This window comes from Camellia sinensis, chromosome 3 (genome assembly GCF_055761805.1).
Source record: "Camellia sinensis isolate YWXY chromosome 3, ASM5576180v1, whole genome shotgun sequence".
NCBI lineage: Eukaryota > Viridiplantae > Streptophyta > Magnoliopsida > Ericales > Theaceae > Camellia > Camellia sinensis.
In genome coordinates, this window is record NC_138963.1 from 102,937,530 (window position 1) to 102,946,947 (window position 9,418).

Here is a 9,418-nt window from a genome sequence, read left to right on the forward strand (position 1 = left end):
TTTAAGGTGTTTCTTTATTCATGCCCCCTACATCTCCTAATTTCACTTTTAATTTTACTCCTAATGATATAGATGAAAATAAAGTTTGAGAGAGAGAAAGAGAGGATTGCGGGTGTGTCTTCATGTGGATGTTAACTACGTCATTACAGGTGAAATTGGAGGGTCTCAATTAGGGAGATGAATCATTTTTCTTATTTATATATTTTTTGTTTGGTAAACATTAAGGTATTTAATTATGGGTTATTGTGTTAGTGAAACCAGTCACCGCCACTACCTCTAGTTATCGTCTCCGACCACCGTCAACCAACTCTGACGATATTTTCTTGGTAGTAATTTTTGACAATTTGTTTGCCATTTGTCAAGAAAAATCAACATCTTCACCACATCACTCTCTCATACCTTCTCGGATTTGGTAGTAACAAGAGAAATGGAAAATAACTAGAAGTATTTAAAAATGATAAATTTATCACTGTATCAATATGTATCAAACCAGTTAATCACTTACTCGCTTTCACTATCACACTCACACTGACATACATACACCCTCCCTTATTCAAATAAGCACATTCCACACTTACATATAAAAAATGAGTAGGACTAATAAATTTATCATTGTATCTAGATTTATCACTAATAAATGTTATCACTGATAAATTTATTACTGGATCAATATTATCAAACCAATTAATCACTTACTCTCGTTCACTATCACACTCACACTTACATACATGCACACTCCCTCACTTATTCATTCAAAAAAAAAAAAAAAACACACGCATGCATGCATGCACTTACATATAAAAAAATAGTGTCCTCAATGATAAATTTATCACTGACACAAATTTCTCCAAACATTACAAGCAATTGACAAAGAGAATAAGAAAGTGAGGTTTGATGTGAAGAATCTTTGTCTCTTTCAGCGTATCATCATCATCACCATTTTACAAATCCAAAAAATGAAAGGGGGGATTTCAAAACAATGGGACAGACAAAAAAAAATTACAAAAATATGTGGGGTGCAAGTGTTTTTGTGATGGAGTGCAAGTAAAAGATTGTGGGAGTGCAAGTCACTTGCACCCCTCCATGTTTGTGTAAAAATAAAATAAAATAAAAATATCCCTCCCCCCCTCCCCCCTCCAAAAAAAAGTGATAAAAAGCAAACCCAAGCAAAACCAAATTAAAAAGCAAAAACATCTCTAATCAAGAAGATTTTTTAGATTCCAGGGTGGTTGTCAAGGTTTTTCTAGTAGATCTTTGATAATAAAGTGTAGATTGGCGATGGTAGAGTGTAGATCAGATATAGTAGAGCGTAGTCAAAGAAGATAGAGTGTAGATTATTTTCCCCCCAAAAAAATAAAGTGTAGATCGATGATGGTGGCGGTTGATCTTTGACAATAGTGTTAAATAGTAAAGTGTAGATCAACGATAGTGAAGGTGGTTGGTGAGCAATGATAGCAGCAGCCGGTGATGGATGGTGGTGGTAGGTGTGGTGATGGTGGCGATGTGTGGTAGTGGTGTGAAGCTTTAGATGAGAGAGAGAGAGAGAGAGAGAGAGAGAGAGGTTCACACCACTAGAAAAACATATTAGAGAGAGAAGAGAAGAGAAGAATAGATATTTAATGAGGATAATATAGACATTTCAGGAGTTATTGGTGCATTTAAAAATTTAACAAGAAGTATTTAAGTCCATTTAATGGGACTAGTGAGTAATTAACATTTAAGGAAAACTAAAATACATTTGTTAGTTTAAGAACACTAACACTTTTTTTTTTTATGGATCAGACCACCCTTAATTTAGTTTCATTATTCTATTATCCCTTACTATCACCGCTACTACCATTTCCGGCCATTGCCTCTGGTTGCAGGCCACCACCTCCGGTCGCCGATGACCTCGGTCAATTGCTAGTGACACTTTTCCTACGAAGTGAAATTTCACTCTCTAAGCCATTAAAATTTCATTGATTTTCAAAACATAAAATTTTCAATTAATACCTAAAAGTATAGTATTTTTGTTTTTGTTTTCTTTTTTTTAGTTAACATAGTTATATATAAAAAAAATTCACAATTCAACAAGAATATTTTTAATTAATGATTAAAAGTTATAAAATTGAAAGTTAATTAAATTTTGAATCTCTTACTTTGTGAAAAATCATCGAGTCTTTTACTTTGAATCCAATAAAGTTGCACGAGGTTAGAGAAATTACACTAACTTTTAGTCTAGGTCAATGAAATTTCTTTGACCACTAACTTAGGTAATTTTACATATTTTACCTAAGAAAAGCAATAAAATAGATCTTTTTATACGTTTTCTCACCAAAAAACAATTCTAGATCACCTATGTCACTACCTGCTATTGTCAAACACTGATTGTTCCCAGTCGGAATGATGGTATCTTCCACATCATTGTTCAATGGTAATGAATAGTGCAAGGACATAATTAGATCGGATGATAAGCAGTCTCATTGGTTCTTTTAGGTGGATCCGGTGAAAGAGTTGCTAGAGATAAAGATATAGAGAGAAGAGAACTATATGCATAAGGGGGGAGAGAGAGAGAGAGAGAGGTACAAAGAGACACGATAGAGAGAGTTCAATATTTTTTATGTTTGTAGGGGTAGTTTGGTCTATTTATGTCAAACTTTTTCATTATTCTTCCACAATTTGAAACATTAGCGACTATAATTAGCAAACAAGTTATTATTGTTCTTAAACTCTTACGCAAACTTATAGAGTGATATACCTCCCTAATTTTCCCTTTTAAATGCCCACTGGTGGTATACATGCTTGGGTGGTACACAATTAGGTTTAATTGACCTCACTAGATATTAAAAATATCATTGAATTTTTTTATAAATATATAAAATTGAAATTGTAGGCGATTAACCAATTAGTAGCCAAAAAAATAAGTTGAAAATTGGATGCCTGTGGTGACTACAAATTTAGTAATGAAAGAAAATAATAAAATAAAATAAAAATAGAAGGTATCTTTGCACTACCAAAGAAATTTGATCCCTAAAGGCATCAGTTAGATTTCTAGCTACTAAATGTTTAGTCGTAAAATACAACGGCGAATAAAATATTTGATCGTGAAATGTAATGGTGAAATCAAACATATTAAAAAAAATTGGTGTCTAAACTTTTAGTCACTAATTGTTATGCATTACCTACAAAAAAAAAAAAATAATAAATAAATGAAATAAAACTTAGTCGCCAAATACTTTGCCCAACAATTGGTCAACGACTTACGGGGTGACTAAATAATTTAGTTGGTACACATTTGGCAACTATAATTGGAATTAAGTCCAAAAGTGCTATTTGTTGTAATGTTAGTTTATAAAATTTGACCTCGCTACAATTAGTTTAGAGTAATTGGACCGTTTAAACAAAAAAATAATTTTAAGGGGACTTACGTGCAGGTCACAATAGCTGGATTTATTGTCCAATAAATCTTGTAATAATTTGTGACATTTTTTATTAAAAAGAATCACTAATTGTTAGTTAGCAACAGTTTAAAAATATCGTTACAGAAAAATATCGCTAATTGTTAATTTTTCGTGATAGATTTATAAAATCGTCACAAAAAATGTCGCTAATTGTTAATTTTTAGCAACGGATTTAGAAAATCGTCACCAAAAGTATTTTTTAGCCACAATTCTGATAGGGCCAACTTTTAGCGACAAATTTGACAAGACTGAATAGTATCTGCTAGTAATTTACCCTTAATTGTTATTCCTACAACCTCCACTATAATTAACAGTTGAGTAATTTTGTTAAATGATCTAAGATTGTAAGTAAGAATTTTGTTTGCTACTTTTATATTTTTATTAATTTCTTTCAATAGTTGAACATGTATGAATTTATATTTATGTGCCTTATTGATTAATTTAAGTTTTTTTAGTAATTGCAACAAGAACTATTCAACAATGATAAAAATCAATTGCACAATCGAATGGAAGATTAGCTGAGTAATGATTGTGTTGGGATCTGGGATCCCGCCCAAGACCTTATAGAAATTATTCCATGCAGAAAAACACACCCACACTCAAGGAGACACAATATTTAACGTGGTTCGGCCTCAATGCCTACGTCCACGGGAGAGTAGCCGGTTATCACTATAACAATGGAGATATTACAGAAAGATTACAATAGAGGAGGAGCTCACACTCTCCTCACTCACCCACTCACCCGTCTCCCTCGCTCACACCGAAGAAGACGGTCTCTCCGCCTCACATATCTCACTCTCTGTGGCTTGCTCTGCTCTCTGTTTGTTTTCCTCTCACCCATCTTCATTTATACACTTCAGAATGGTGGATGGAGGGGCTGGCCAGCACATGGCCAGCTTGTGCCAACTCCTTCTTCACATGGCTAAAGGTTCTTCTTGCGTTGGCTTCCTAACATGGCCAGCTCATGTGTGTTGGCTTTGCACATTGCCAACTCTTGCAGCACATGGAGAATCACCCCTCACATGGGGTGATGATATCCCACAAATCACCTCCTCAACCCATGTGAGGTGATCCACAACACACATTGCTGCTAATCTTGTCACGCCCAAATTCAACACAGTTTGCATCTCCTCACTGAGACGCTGCATCCCTTGAAAGCTAGAGATAATACACCAGCGATATAAGAGGAGGAGGGAATCCTACATCCTCAACTCAACTCACATCACTCTCTGATTTGGAGAGAACCGCTGCTCCTATCTCCTACAGATCTCTTCCACGCTTCCTGTCTTGGATGTCTTCAGCATAGTCTGCATCTCCTCATTGAGATGCTTGCACCCCCTGAAGCTAGAGATAATACACCAGAGATATAAGAGGAGGAGAGAATCCTACATCCTCAACTCAACTCACACCACTCTCTGATTTGGAGAGAGCCTCTGCTCCTATCTCCCACAGATCTCTTCCACGCTTCTGTCTCGGATGTCTATACCTGCTATGCTTGAACTTGCGCAACCAAGATATCCGACACCCCCTGATTGGATGTCCTGCACCCCCTGCTGGGATGCCCTTGACTGTCATGCCCTATCTCGCAGGACCAGTCATTGGAGCAATAGAAAACTCATTGTGTATCCCATTAACGTCCTCTGTCTTCCTTGCTCGGATTTTTCCTTTGAACTATCCTGAACTATTAGCATTTGCCCTTTGCACTCTTGAACAACTTCCCAGCGTTTCCACACACTTATTGTTCATGCCTTTTGCAATCCCTGATCTCCAGTTCAGCGATATGCGTTACATGCGTATCTATCACTTGTACTACCAGATGATGGTTGACAGTAGCTCTTTCTTCCAAAACAACTTCAACAAATCTATACAAGTCACCAACTATGCAACACCTAGCATAGTACCTGCACCCATACTTCTTAAGTGCTCATCGTGGCTCCATCTCTCCTCCTGCGCTCGAGCTCGCCTGAGAGATCCGCAACAACTTTGTTTCATTAAGGGGTGCGTTCGCTGCCACCGAATCAAAAACCGATACCATAACCCACGTATCCAACCATTCAGTCAAACTGAATGCCATCTACTATACAAAACACAAGCGCTTTTCCACAAAACACAAAAGTATAGTATTTTTGTTTTTGTTTTCTTTTTTTTTAGTTAACATAGTTATATATAAAAAAAATTCACAATTCAACAAGAATATTTTTAATTAATGATTAAAAGTTATAAAATTGAAAGTTAATTAAATTTTGAATCTCTTACTTAGTGAAAAATCATCGAGTCTTTTACTTTGAATCCAATAAAGTTGCACGAGGTTAGAGAAATTACACTAACTTTTAGTCTAGGTCAATGAAATTTCTTTGACCACTAACTTAGGTAATTTTACATATTTTACCTAAGAAAAGCAATAAAATAGATCTTTTTATACGTTTTCTCACCAAAAAACAATTCTAGATCACCTATGTCACTACCTGCTATTGTCCAACACTGATTGTTCGCAGTCGGAATGTTGGTATCTTCCACTTCATTGTTCAATGGTAATGAATAGTGCAAGGACATAATTAGATCGAATGATAAGCAGTCTCATTGGTTCTTTTAGGTGGATCCGGTGAAGTTGCTAGAGATAAAGATATAGAGAGAAGAGAACTATATGCATAAGGGGGGAGAGACAGAGAGAGAGGTACAAAGAGACACGATAGAGAGAGTTTAATATTTTTTATGTTTGTAGGGGTAGTTTGGTCTATTTATCATAAACTTTTTCATTATTCTTCCACAATTTGAAACATTAGCGACTATAATTAGCAAACAAGTTATTATTGTTCTTAAACTCTTACGCAAACTTATAGAGTGATATACCTCCCTAATTTCCCCTTTTAAATGCCCACTGGTGGTATACATGCTTGGGCGGTACACAATTAGGTTTAATTGACCTCACTAGATATTAAAAATATCATTGAATTTTTTTATAAATATATAAAATTGAAATTGTAGGCGATTAACCAATTAGTAGCCAAAAAAATAAGTTGAAAATTGGATGCCTGTGGTGACTACAAATTTAGTAATGAAAGAAAATAATAAAATAAAATAAAAATAGAAGGTATCTTTGCACTACCAAAGAAATTTGATCCCTAAAGGCATCAGTTAGATTTCTAGCTACTAAATGTTTAGTCGTAAAATACAACGGTGAATAAAATATTTGATCGTGAAATGTAATACTATTGGTGAAATCAAGCATATTAAAAAAAATTGGTGTCTAAACTTTTAGTCACTAATTGTTATGCATTACCCTAAAAAAAATAAATAAATAAATAAATGAAATAAAACTTAGTCGCCAAATACTTTGCCCAACAATTGGTCAACGACTTACCGGGTGACTAAATAATTTAGTTGGTACACATTTGGCAACTATAATTGGAATTAAGTCCAAAAGTGCTATTTGTTGTAATGTTAGTTTATAAAATTTGACCTCACTACAATTAGTTTAGAGTAATTGGACCGTTTAAACAAAAAAATAATTTTAAGGGGACTTACGTGCAGGTCGCAATAGCTGGATTTATTGTCCAATAAATCCTGTAATAATTTGTGACGTTTTTTATTAAAAAGAATCACTAATTGTTAGTTAGCAACAGTTTAAAAATATCGTTACAGAAAAATATCGCTAATTGTTAATTTTTCGTGATAGATTTATAAAATCGTCACAAAAAATGTCGCTAATTGTTAATTTTTAGCAACGGATTTAGAAAATCGTCACCAAAAGTATTTTTTAGCCACAATTCTGATAGGGCCAACTTTTAGCGACGAATTTGACAAGACTGAATAGTATCTGCTAGTAATTTACCCTTAATTGTTATTCCTACAACCTCCACTATAATTAACAGTTGAGTAATTTTGTTAAATGATCTAAGATTGTAAGTAAGAATTTTGTTTGCTACTTTTATATTTTTATTAATTTCTTTCAATAGTTGAACATGTATGAATTTATATTTATGTGCCTTATTGATTAATTTAAGTTTTTTTAGTAATTGCAACAAGAACTATTCAACAATGATAAAAATCAATTGCACAATCGAATGGAAGATTAGCTGAGTAATGATTGTTAGTCATGTTATTTGAAAACAATGTATTTTACAGTATAATTGTGAGATAACTATTCAATAATTTCAAAATATGAAAACTTGTAGAGCGTTCTGTACAAAGTTATGTATTTACTGTTTTTTTGGTAAACATTTTCATTTATTTTTCATTTGAGAAATTTAAATTATCTTTGTCAAATTAATTGAAATAAATTATAGATATTAATATGAATCAATGGTGTCACTGACAAAAAATTCAAGAGCCACCAGATGGAATGCATTTCTCCACTTTATTGGCAACCAAACATGACAATTTTGTATGGTTTAGTATAATATGCAGATACTATGATTGAAATCCAGTTCATACATACTAGGCCCTATTATGATGTTTATTTTGGATAAAATTATCTTTCACCTTTCACCTTTTGTTTCTTTTCTGTTTTATTGTAATTAAATTAACATGCATGCTTCTTACTATTGTTCTTACTTCATTTTCTTTTATCTTTGTAATCACAGAATCTTCCGCACCAAGTGTTTCACCAGCAGCTCACACTCCTGCAACTCCTTCTAATAGTGAGTTTTTAATTCCCTTAAATATACACGCACATGTTTACACACACACAAATTTTAAATTTCGAAATAAATTCATACTTTAGAGGCCACAAAGAATTACTTTTAAGGATCTATTGCTGTTAATTAATTTCCAAGCCCATGAACCAAGACCATGGGAGTTGTTACAGGGTCAATTTTTGTTTCAAAATACCAGCCTGTAATGGCACTAAGTTGGACACTTAGTCTCAGCCAAGTATGAATACACACACACACACAGTGTTATAACAAGTAAGAATAGACAGCAAGTAATTACAGGAAAAATCCCAACCTTTATTTATTGCACCAACAATACAAAGGAAGCCTATGGAACTCTTACAAAACACTTAGTTAATTTTCGAGTTCCATGGCTGATGCCTAAATAGGCTTACAATCAGTTTCAACTTACAACCAGCATTACAAGGAAAGCATGCCAAGTGGCATGGCAGTTGACACCCCCAACTGCCTAGGGACTTAGGAACATTTCTGGAGCATAACTGCTCTTAACTGCTGCTATATTTCAGCCTCGGTTCCAGATGTCCTGACTTGCCTTGTCTTTGCCCATCATGGATAACTGCTGCTAACTGACATGCATAACTGCTAGGAACTGCCATGTTGTTTGCCTCATCAAGTCAGCCACGAATTTGGTTGTCTTAGCCTCCAGACCAAGTTTTGCCTACTGATTGTTTTTAACCCCCAAGTATGCTGTAGCCCACATTCGGGTCATGTTAATGCCTTGCATCTGTGCAACGGCTGCACATACTTTGGCCAAGGGTTGTGCTGCTGCCTCAGCACTTGGACAACACTTCACCTTGCTGTCTTGGCATGCCTCCATCATGCCTTGGTCTTGGTTGGTCATGGGCACAAGGTGCTGCCAATGCCAACCATGTAGCCTTCAAGTTGAAGGTGCTAACAAACCACCCCCACCAGAAGAAGCCGGCGTCCTCGTCGGTAGAGCTTCTAAGTAGTCCGAAATTTGCTTTTCAAACTGCCATAGAGTCACATCTTTTTCCCAACTTGCATCCGCTTCAGGAGAACCCTTCCACTTAACCAAGTAATGAGTTCTTCGATTTTTCTTACTTTGCCCCTCTGTCTTGTGATCCAAAATCTGTTCCACCTCTTTGTCGAACTGTTTTCTGATTACCGGAGGGACGCGTCGAGCTTGCGTCCGTGTTAGGTTAGCCTGATCCTCATTATAAGGTTTCAGGTAGCTAACATGGATTGTTGGGTGTATCTTCAACCGATCAGGCAATTTCAGCCTGTAAGCAACATTTCCCACACGTTTTAGAATCTCAAAGGGTCCATCATATTTTGGAACTAAGC